The following is an 11,790-nucleotide window of genomic DNA, read 5'->3' as shown; positions in this document are numbered from 1 at the left end:
ACTTCTTACAGGGCATCTGCACTGCCACATTCTTGCCAGTGGCTTTTTCTTGGGGGGGGGGGGGGGACCAGGCTTCTCTCTGTAGCTTTGGCTGTCCTAGCACTCACTTGTAGTCCAGGCTGAACTCGAACTCACAGAGACCTGCTTGCCTCTGCCTCCCAAGTGCTGGGATTAAAGGCGTGCACTACCACCACCTGGACAGTGTCTGTTGAGAGTGTTACTATAGGTGCTATACAGCCGGTCTACCCCATATGAGCCATGCCCCAGAGACTTCCTTATTCCCCCCCCCCCCCCCCCCGTCTTTGGCTGAAGGTTGGCAAGCTAGAGGTGGGTCTGGCATGACAGAATGGCAGCAGCTGCTGGAGAGGGTTGTGTGTCGACTGGCAGACTAGACAAGGCATTAACTAGGTGCTCTTTTTTGAGAAAATTAGTTTCTTGACAGTAGTGTCTCAACCTGTAGCCCTGGCTGTCTTGGAACTCACGATTCGGTCCAAACTCAAAGCAATCCTCCTGCTTCCTGAATGTGGCGATTATATCTGTGATCTTGGGAAGGCAGACGGTGTTCAGGAGAGTCAGGACATCTGTATATCTATGCAAGGATCGTGGCTAGAATGAAAGGAATAAATATCTGTGATGGCTCATGCCCTTAATCTCAGTACTCTGGACATAGAGGCAATTGGATCTCTGAGTTTGAGGCCAGCCTGGTCTATGGTGCTAGTTCTAGGACAGCCAGGACTACAAAGCAACCCCGTCTCAAAACACCAAGAAAGGTGAGAAAATCTCCAGAGTGTCTGGGCTAGAAGCAGAAATTTGGGGGCAAAAGACCTGGATCGTATCCCCAAGATTATCCCTCACAGAAGGGCTGGCCCCGAGTGCAAAGGCTCTCTGAGGCTTTGGAAGGCTTGAAAATGTCGTCACTGCTGGCTCAGTAGCTGCTTTTTATGTTTTAAACAAAGCAGGAAGGACAAGCTTAGGAAAACCTGAATGGCGCAGTGCTCAGTCCTACCCCCCAGGTAGAGCAGGCTGATGAGACCTGCTGGAAGAATGTGTTGGGGGTTCCAGAAGCTCACACTGGGTCTTTGAAGTGTAACAGATTACTGTAGACTTGGCACTTTAAACAACGCAGCTTTCTCCCTCACAGTTCCGAAGGGTACTAGCAGCAGAAGATCAAGGCCCTGGAAGAGCTGCATTTGTGTAAGGATCTCTTCCTAGCATACCGACAGTAGCCATATTCTCCTGCATCCTCATAAAGCAGAGTGGAGAGAGAGAGAGAAGGAGGGAGCCAGATTATATGTATTTTTTTTTCCAGGCTAGCCTTGAACTCTCAATCCTCCTGCCTCAGCCTTCTGAGTTCAGTGTCTTTTTATAAAGGCACTAGTTCCATCCATGAGGCCTGCAGCTCAAGCCTTAATCACCCCCCTCCCTCCTATACCATTACTTTGGGGTTAGGATCTCAACATATGAATTTCGAAGGCACATAAACTGTCAGTCCATAGCAAATTCCAGGGCACCAGCCTCATGCCAATGTTTCCCTTCTCTGTTTCCTGTTATCCCCCCTTCAGAACTCAGCCTGTGTGCTGCCTCTCCGGTCCATAAACTGGTCCATTCCCATCAGACCTGTTACTCCAGCAGCAGTGCTTAAAGCCGCACCTGATCCCTGAGTTAAGTGCTGTGGGTCTGGGCCAGCATCTATCAGGGCACCTATCTATCTCTTCATGTTGCTGTAGGGATAATAACATCCTTCCTCTCGCTGTCCTTGGAAGCACTAGATAAGGTAATGGGGGTAGCATGGCAGCACTCTCTGCCGGAAACATTTTCTCATTAAACTGTAGATCTGGAACCTGCCAGTTCCAGGCACATGATGTGTTCTGGGGATAATCAGTGAGCAACCAGGCATCTGAAGCCTCATTCTCCCTTGTTTATTCCACAGGAACTGCTCATGGAGCCTCGCTGCCGGAAGCTCAGGGGGACACTTGAGCTCCCTAGCCCAAGTCCCTGCTTGTAATACTCTCCCCATCCTGGCTGGGAGAAGACAGAAGAGCACAGATGTTAGACAGGCTTGACATGTTTTTCTATTTACCTCTGTGTGGATGTGGGCGTGGGCCTGCGCATGTTCATGTGGAGATGAGGGAGGGACAAAGACTGTGGTGTAAGACTACCCTCTAATTCCCTTCACCTTAGTCATTTGAGACGGGGTGTTGGCTGTCTTTAACATAAGCTTGAGTCGTCTGGAAAAAAGAGGGCACCACTTGAGAAAATGTTCCCACCAAGTTGCCTATGGACAAGTCTGAGGTGCACTTTACTGACTAGGGATTTATGTGAGAGGCGCTCCCCAGGTGGTCCCAGGGGTGTGTAATAAAGCAGGCTGAGCAAGCCTTGAAGAGCAAGCAAGATGGCTTCCACATCACTTCCTGCTTTCAGGTTTCTGCACTGAGTTCCTGCCCTGACTTCCCTGGATGTGGACTACAAGGTGTAAGCGAAAATAAAACCTTTGCCCTCCAAGTTTCGTTTGTTCACAGTGTTTTTTTTTCTTTTAGATTTATTTAGTTTACATATATGAGTACTCTGTCTTCATGCACACGAGAAAAGGGGATCAGATCTTGGCACAGATGGTTGTGAGCCACCATGTGGGTGCCGGGAACTGAACTCAGGACCTCTGGAAGAGCAGTCAGTGCTCTTAACCACTGAGCCACCTCTTTAACCTGATCAAAGCGCTTTATTGCAGCAATAAAAGCCCTAACAAGATGCGTGCTGAAGCTGAGTTCCAGTGATCCTACTGGTTCTATCCCAACAGTGCTGGGATTACACTGTAAGTGTATGTAAGTAACCACGCCCCTCTTTCTAATTTTCAGGATTTGAACTCAGGATCGACACTAGGAAGCCATGTCCCCAGTCCATGACTTGAGAACAAGAGCTAGTCATGGCCAGGTAACTGAGCTATGCGACATTACCCATGCTGTGGCCCATTCCTCAGAAGCAGACAGCGGTGCTGCTCTTCTGTGGCTACATAAAGGACGGGGCTTAGGTAATTCTCCACAGCTGCCACGGAGAGCCAATTCCTACAGAGCAGGGAGCACAGCAAAGTCCCGGCTGCCATAGGACCTACTCCAAGGAGGAGGAAGGCCCCGTGAAAGGATAGCTGTGTATATACAATGCAGACAAAGTTATATATCATGAGCAGAGACGAGACCAGGAAAGGGGAAAACGGGGGGGGGGGGGGGGCTGCTGATGGAAGACTTGGAACAGTTTCCCCAACAAGACAATGCTTGGCAGGAGAGCTGGAGTGGGGGGGAGATGTCTGTCAGTAAAAGCCTCTCCCACAAAGCCTGGCTGCCTTAGATCCCCAGAGCCCATGGTGAAAAGAGAGAACAGACGTCTGCTCCTCTGACGTCCACCAGTCTGCAGCGGCACCCACGTACTATTCCAAAACACAAAACAAATAAAATGTGATTTGAAAGTTTTTCAAGATAGGTAGTGATGTCGCATGCCTTAAATCCTAGCACTCAGGTGGCAGAAGCAGGCAGATCTCCAAGTTCAAGGCTAGCCTGGTCTACGCAGTGAATTGCAGGATAGCCAGGGCTCCACAGAGAAACCCTGTCTCAAAAAAAAAAAAAAAAAAAAAAAAAAAAAAAAAAAAACAAACAAAAAAAAAAAACAAAAACAAAAACAAAAAAAAACAAGGGGCTGGGGATTTAGCTCAGTGGTAGAGCGCTTACCTAGGAAGCGCAAGGCCCTGGGTTTGGTCCCCAGCTCCGAAAAAAAGAACCAAAAAAACAAAAAAACAAAAAAAACAAAAAACACCAAAAGCAGAGGCTGAATGTGGTGGCTGGCACACACTCTTAACTCCAATCTCAGCACCCGGGAGTCAGATGCAAATTCTTTGAGTTTAAGGCCAACCTAGTCTACAGGATAGCCACGTAGGATAGCCACGATTACACAGTGAGACCCAGTCTGCATAAATAACATTAAAAAAAAGACAAAAATTTTCAAATTAAGAGACTAACACTCGGTCCCCAGCTCTGAAAAAAAAGAAAAAAGAAAGAAAAAAAAAAGAAAGAAAAAAAAAGAGACTAACAGGACGAAGACCTAGGCTTGGTATGTCTGAAGATCTTCAAGGAGGCCCACGAGATGATTCGAGAACGGCCACAGGAAGAGACAATGCAAGTCATGGACTGCCAGTCTGTGGGCTAATAGAAGTACTTGGTAATATACACACAGGCAGAAGGAAGGGCCAGTCTGTGGGCTAATAGATGTACTTGGTAATATACACAGAGGCGGAAGGAAGGGCCAGTCTGTGGGCTAATAGAAGTACTTGGTAATATACACACAGGCAGAAGGAAGGGCCAGTCTGTGGCCTGATAGAAGTTCTTTGTATTATACACACAGGCGGAAGGAAGGGCCAGGGGATTTGGAGTAAAGGAAGCAACTGTTCTTACTCTATGGAGTGCAGGAGAGTCACTTGGTTAGGTCCCTTGGATCCATTACTGTCACTTCTGAAAGCCAGTATCTTGGAGTATCAAATGAACACCTCCTGGCACTAGCCACTGTCCTCTCTCCTAGCCCCAGAGTGAAGTCCAGGCCTCTTGAAATTTCACCCCTTTAAGTACCAGCTCCTTCCCCGAATGCTCTCACTGCTCCCCACCCTGTTCCCTTGACCTGGGTGGTGTGCCCTTCCCCAAATCACATGAGCCTGCTTCCCCTTCAGTTTGTTCCTCCAGCACTCTAGGACAGTAGGCCTGTCTGGCACCTCAGCCGCGCCTGTCTCAACCATGAAGCCGAGATAGATATGGAGGGTGCTGTCAGGCTAGCCTACTTTTGGGTGAATTGACCCTTTCTCCAACTCTCAGCCCAGCCCCTTTGCAACAAGTCCTTTAAAGGCAGTTTTCATCAGGAAGCTCTGAAAGCAGAGGGAATCAGCAGCTGACTGCGGTGGTTTGAGTGAGAACAGCACCCTTAGACATCAGGGAGTAGCATTTTTTTTTTCCGGAGCTGGGGACCGAACCCAGGGCCTTGCGCTTCCTAGGCAAGCGCTCTACCACTGAGCTAAATCCCCAACCCCCAGCATTTTTTTTAAATAAGATTTAATTTATTTATTTTATGTATATGAGTAGACTGTCACTGTCTTCAGACACACCAGAAGAGGGGATCAGATCTCATTACAGATGATTGTGAGCCACCATGTGGTTGCTGGGAATTGAACTCAAGACCTCTGGAAGAGCGGTCAATGCTCTTAACCACTGAGTCATTTCTCTAGCCCCAGGGAGTAGCATTTTTAAAAGGATTAGGAGGTGTGGCCTTATTGGAGGATGTGTCACTGGAGGCGGGCTTTGAGTTTTTCAAAAGCGGAAGCCAGGACCAGTGGTGGGCTTTTCCTGCTGCCTATGGCTATGAAGAACTCTCTGCTACTTCTCCAGCACTGTGTCTGCCTGAGTGTTGCCATTTTCCCCACTGTGATGATAGTAGATGGAACCTTTGAAACTGTCAGCCAGCCCTAATTAAACACTTTCTTTTGTAAGAGTTCCCTTGGTCATGGTGTCTCTTCACAGCAATAAAACAGTGACACAGTAACAGTCGGAGGAGTGGTGTTTATATGCAACCCAGCATTTTACTGGCCATGTTCCTCTGGGAGTGTGATGTCACCTCAGTCTGGATTACTTCTCTGTGAGTGGGGTTCACAGCACCTACACTTGGTTATCTAAAGGGACAGCTATAAATGGTGAGTGCAAATGAACCCCAATAATGAACACAGACTTCTAAGACTTGGGTCCTTTACCAGCCTTCTTGGGTTGGTGAGGAAGGGCTGCTGAAATTGTCTGAAGAAGCAGGAAACACACTAGCTTACTCTGATCCAGGTTAGGGACCTGAATCTTAGACAGGAGGACAGGCACGGGATCAAAGTCCGTCCTGTAACACTGCCTCCCTACTCTGCAGCTACGAAAATGACCTTAGGCTGGAGACACCCTTTCCAGGTCATGTGTCCCTAGCTGGGCTGCAGCCAAGTCCCAGTAGCGGATGTTGCCCTGAGGAAGCCTGGCTTCTTCCTGGACTCTTGGGCCAGCCCTTCCTGCGTGGCCTGGGGAATTAATCTCTGATAGGTTTCAACAAAGTCAAAAAGGTCTTTCCAAAACCACTTCCGAGAACTTTGGGAGGAGCTTGGTTCTCTCAAAAACACTTTAAGAGCTCTTTGGTAGAGAATGACGGATACCGGTTTTAGCCAATCAACTCTCAAACTCAGTTGTTGGCCCCGCCCCTAAGGATAATCTCACCTCCTACAGTGATAATGGTAGCTCAGATCCGGGGTCCTTTTTTTTTTTTTCCTTTCAGTCTTTAGGGTCTTTAGACACTTTTGCTACACTTTCATGACAGGGATAGATAGAAATATCTCTGTCTGGTACAGTTGGGAGCGCTGTGTTTTTGGAAAAGCTGGTTAAAGGAGTAAGTCACCGAATAATTTTGCTGGCATGTTTTGGGATGCAAACTGATTTCGGCACTATTGATAAATTTGGGAACAATTGGAACCGAAAGCAAATGTTATGTTTTCGTGTTTAATTTTGTCCACCAGAAACATGCAAAGGGCCGTAGAGATGGTTCAGCGGCTAAGAGCCCTTTACGCTTTAACAGAGGACCCCAGTTCTGTTTGAGCTCGCTTACTTTTATTATCAGCTCTAGAGGATCTGACACCCTCTTTTGGCCTCCATCTATGCCTGCATGTATGGATGTACAAGTGGTGTACATCCATACATGCAGGCAAAACATGCATACACATAAAATAAAAATTATATGAAAACAAAAAGCACCTAGTAAACAAACCACAACCCCAGAAGGACACACCAGCCACACACACCTTGGGTGTCTCCCAGATGCCTTACACCTGGTGCTCCATCTTCCCGACAGATTTCAGGTAACTCCCTTTGAAAGCAAACTTTAGGTCTTTTTCATGGTTAATGTCATAATTTTGGTACAGTTTATGTACCATTTAACATCTCTAAAATGACTACCATTTTTATTATGTTCTTATCAATTGATCTTTTATTAGTATAGTCTGTAACTGGATCATATGGTCATGCTGTTTTTATTCTAGAAACTGCTGTCTTATTTCCCCTAGTATTGTTCCTATAGTCTGTGCAAGAGGACTCCAATTTCTCCACATCCTCTCCTAATCTGTTAGTTTTTGTTTTCTTGGTTTTTGTTTTTGTTTTTCTGGCTGGCTGTGTGTGTGTGTGTGTGTGTGTGTGTGTGTGTGTGTGTGTGTGTGTGTAGTTGGGTCCCAAACCCAGGGCCTGAAACACACTAGGCAAGTATTGCCCTGGACTCCAAGCCCTTTTCGGTTCCTTTAAGAAAAGATTTTAGGTTATTTTACTTTATATGCACGAGTCTTTTGTCTGCTTGAGTGTGCATGCCTCACGTGAATACCTGGTGCTTGTAGAGGTCAGAACTCGGCACTGAGTCTCCTGAAACGAGTTCCTGAGGGTTGTGAGGCATCACATGGGAGCTGGGATCTGAAACTGGTGCACCGCAAGAGCAGTACATGCTCTTAACCTCTGAGGCGTCACTCCATCCCCACCCCACCCCCACGCGTTACCTTAAAGCTCAGTTTGAGTCTTTGTTTTTTTTTCTTTCTTCAAGACAGGGTTTCTCTGTGTAGCCCTGGTTGTCCTGGAACTCACTATGTAGACCAGGCTGGCCACAATCTCACAGAGATCTGCCTTTCTTTTCCTCCTGAGTGCTGGGCTTACGGGCATGTGTCATCACACCCAGGTGGTTCTTGTTATTGTTACAATTAAATAGTTGGTGGAATTTTCCACGTTTCTTCTTTCAACCGCTTCCACTTCTATTTTTCCCTAATAACAATGTTTGCACTAAAGACCGTGTTCTCTCTCCATTTTTGAATCACCTCTAGGTCTGTTTCTGTCATTTGACTTTCACTTGGTTGTTAGCCAGACAATCCTATATTTTGAAATACCTAGTAAGTTTAATGAAATGACATATATTGTGTCTAGGTGGTATTATCTTTTTTGAAAGGAAGGAATTCACTTCATCTACTGCCAGGCACAGTGAGTAAACTAATTTCCCATAACTGGGCAGAAGTGGGTGGAGCCTAGGTTGTGGTTTTGGCTGCCTCACCCTTTCCTCTAGTTGGAGCCCTCCGGGTTTCCAGAGAAGAGCCGAGGACTTTCTCCTGAGGATCCCAAGTGTGAATTCTCGTCTGCTCAGGGCAACTTCTGTCAGTTACACAGGTGCAACTATTTTCTCCCAGGCTGCTTGCCATGGTGATGATCACACAACAGGGGAGACAGGCTAGCTCTGAGACATGCTCAAAAGCTAGAACTTAATTGCCTACAAGTCAGGGTGACATCTGGGATCAAGGGGAGGGCTTGAGCCTGATGCTAGATTATCCCAGAACCTGGAAACTACTGGAAGGTGGTGAAACACAAGCCAGACTGGTAAGGACGAGAGTAGGTGTGCAAGGGCCTTCTAGTTAGAGAGGTGGCAGTGTCGAGGGAGAGGATGTGGCTGATGAATCGCACCCAGAGGGCAGAGTGGTTACAAGGAGGTTACTGAAGAAATGGGAACAGAGAAGCCAGATAGGGGGTTAGAGATATGCAGGTTGGGCCATTCTGAAAAGTCCCCGATACCTGCAAAGCCTGAGACAGAGTAGCCCCTGAGGAGTGGTTGGGGGCCAGAACAGGCCCCTGGGCCCTGGGGAGGAGCATCTGGACCCCATTAGAAAAGGGGCCAATTTGCCTGCAGGGCTGATGCCAGATCTCCATCGAGTCTCTTCTGACCTCCTCCCATCCCTGAGTGCCGGTCCTCCTCATCTACGCCGCTACTGGGTCCTCACCAGTTCTCCTGCCTCTGCCCAGACCATTTCAGAGCCATCGTTGCCTGCACAATATACTTAAGCCCTTTGACTCCCTTGCTCAGTCTACCCCTCTCCTGGGCATTCTTTCCTCCTCCCATCGGGCACTTTCCACAAACATGACTCTGTGCTACCTACCAGGGCCTTAGTTTTATGCTGATGCTCATCCAAAGACCCCCTTGTCATTTGTCTGGAGGCAGGTGGTGTTTCTAACTTCATCCATTCCTTGCTCGATGGACACCATGGTGTGTCAGGCTCTGTACTAGGTGCTGGGCTCTGGGTAAAATTCGGATCACGGATCCTGCTCTGAAGATGCTCCCAACCTAAAGATGCTGAACAGTAACCCTGGTCAGCCAGAGGAAGTGCGTGGGGCATCTGAGCTGGCCTCAAGGAGCTGGTGTCTAGAGCTAACCCCTGACTGGGCTTCACAACAGGCAGCAATGATCGTGTCACTCTGAGGTAAAGAGGGGAACATTTTTTTTCCATAAATGCCTGTATTGTTTAGCTTTGAACAATGATTAATTATGCAAATAAGCCTTTGACCTTAGTGCAGATGACTGTCAGTGCTCTCCTAGGCATGTCTAAGGTTTGACCTAGTTTGGATTACTACTCATGGAAGCTTGGGTAATTCTTGAACACAGACACAGAGAGAATACAGCTCGGTCCTTACTACAGCTTGAACAATTCCTATTTTGTTTTGGTTTTTTTTTTTTTTTTTCTGTTTAACTATGATTAAGGGAGATCTTGGCCCATCATGGTAACAGTGCCGCTTGGTCTGCTGTCAAATGTTTTGTGAAACTGTTAAAACAGAACGTCAAGCTTCTATCTGTGGGGGCCAGGCCAGCTCCTAGCAACCATGGTGTCTCTATCTGTGGGTGCCAGCCCAGCTCCTAGGTACACTGAGACCTCACAGATAGGACAGGGCAGATCCCAAGCATTGAAAAGTGCTTTTCTTCCTCACTTGAACATCAACATTATCTTACACAATCAAGTGTGATTCCACTCAACTACACTTTCTGGGCTTTTTAAAAATATTTTCATGTGCTATGTGTGTTATGTGGAGGCATGTGCATGCCGTGTTGTATCTAGGTCAGGCGACGCACTGGGTGTCTGTCCTTGCCTTCCACTTTGAGATAGGGTCCCTCTGCTAACTGCTGAATACTCTGGGCTGCTGGCCTGCAAGCGTCTATAGAGTCTCTTGTCTCTGTTGCCTACTTGATGATGCACTGCAATCACAGAGGCATGCTACCATGCTGGGGTACTCTGGTTCTGGGGAGTATATAGTTCCTGTGCTTGCACAGCAATTGTTTTACTCACTGAGCCATCTCCACAGACCAACACAAATGCTTCCACTTTCTCAACTGCTTGTGTTAGCATCGGGAGTTTGGTTTCTGTTTTGCTTTCCTTTCAGCAACAGCAGATACCTGGCCCTTACAGTCACCCTCATGAGCTAGAGGAACTATTCGCCCATAGTCTTAACACATCTCAGAAGCTCACTCGCTGCTTCCGGTTCCTGTCCCAGCCAGAGATCTCTAGTTTCTTTTGGGATGCATCTGCTTGAAAACAAACCCAGTAGCTTTTGCTGAGCACTTCTTATCTGTAGGACATTTTCAAGTTCCTGAAGTTTGGTCTTTACCTCCTCTGGCTTCTAGTTGTTCCCAGAAAGCCCCTTCCCCAACTAAATTTTTCTGGGATTTTCTGAGGAAACACTGCCCTTACTCACTTTGCTTTGTGATAACCCCGGGCTACTCTTCCCATCTTGCTTGATGCTTTAGCAATGTGAATGGCCTCTTTTCCTCTGGATCTGTGAGCTCGTGTCAGGAGCTTTCTTTTTGTGGTGCTGGGGACCCAGGCCCTTGCACATGCCTAAGCAAGTTATTGGGCAAGTTCTCAGCCATCGGGCAATAACCCCAAACCCTTAGGTTGATAATTCTACTAGACAACATGTTTATAGAACTTGCTACAATACTCTAGATGAGGAACTGCGCCTGCTCAAAGGAATGCCAGAAGGGGAGGTGGGGGAGAGTGATTTTGTCACCTTGTGTTATCAAATGACTAAGGTTAGCTGTTAAAGGAGGGCAGACTCCAGGAAAGGGTTCCTGGCAGCAACACCCCATCCCCCAAAACCCCTGCAGAAGGGTTACAAGAATAGATTGTCTAGGAGAAACCTCTTGGTTCAATTTGTCTGAGATCAGGGCTAGGGATGAAAGTAGGAAGGCATCAGGGTAATTAGAAGAGCCTGAATGAGGAATACTGGCTTCATCCTGAGGGCACAGGTAGATGGGTCTTAAGTAGGTGGGTGGTGGGACCCATGGCTCACATCTAGCAGTCTGGTTTGTAGACCTAAGGTCTAAATGACTCTGAGGCTGGCTAGGACAGAATGGAGAAGGGGATGGCCACATCTGGCCTGGTGAGAATCTACAGAAACCCAGGTTTTGGGAAGGATGCTTGTGGCTTGGCATAGGCCACACTGGAGGTACCAGTGGACACTGGGTGACTTTTGGCGCACATAAGGAACTGGTGCTGGTTCATTAAATTAAATACACCCATCTAATGCCAGGAAGCAATAGCCAGAGAGGTTCTTATGCTGATCAAGATGTAGAGTCCTAGGGAAGAAACCTGTTAGAATCAAGGCCACTTCTGACCTTGTGGTTTCAGGAGGCTGGAGGCTTGAACTGCGTTGAGACCTAGGTATTGAAGAGCCTTCTGTGGGGAAGGTAAGGACTCACTCCGCTTGTGTAGAACCAGACTTCAGGGACTTGGATAGACGAACGAGGGTTCCAGAGATGACGTGGCAGGAGCAAAGTCGGTGGGGAAGAACAGGCAGGCCTGAGGAACTGGCACCAAATGGCAGTGCCAGGGAACCAGAGGCAAAGGAGCCTGCCTAGGAGAGCCATCTCTGTTCATCCCTTTCAGGATTGTGCCAATGA

At 47.6% G+C, this 11,790-nt stretch overlaps 1 long non-coding RNA gene across 3 annotated transcripts in view; it reads left to right on the top strand.

The window, feature by feature from the left end:
* LOC120093816 (uncharacterized) overlaps positions 1-2,502 on the top strand; it is a 15,285-nt gene extending 12,783 nt beyond the window's left edge. The window contains exons 6-7 of one of the 3 annotated variants that reach the window (XR_005487515.2): positions 1,563-1,774; positions 1,931-2,502. This is a non-coding gene — a long non-coding RNA (uncharacterized LOC120093816). Of the gene's footprint in view, positions 1-1,562 lie in introns of all 3 variants that reach the window. The other 2 variants (XR_010053854.1, XR_010053855.1) reach the window with 2 other exon arrangements.
* Positions 2,503-11,790: the final 9,288 nt, after the last annotated feature.

Source organism: Rattus norvegicus, chromosome 7 (genome assembly GCF_036323735.1).
Source record: "Rattus norvegicus strain BN/NHsdMcwi chromosome 7, GRCr8, whole genome shotgun sequence".
Lineage (NCBI taxonomy): Eukaryota > Metazoa > Chordata > Mammalia > Rodentia > Muridae > Rattus > Rattus norvegicus.
The sequence above is the reverse complement of the archived record's forward strand: the minus strand, read 5'-3'. Positions and strand labels throughout refer to the sequence as shown.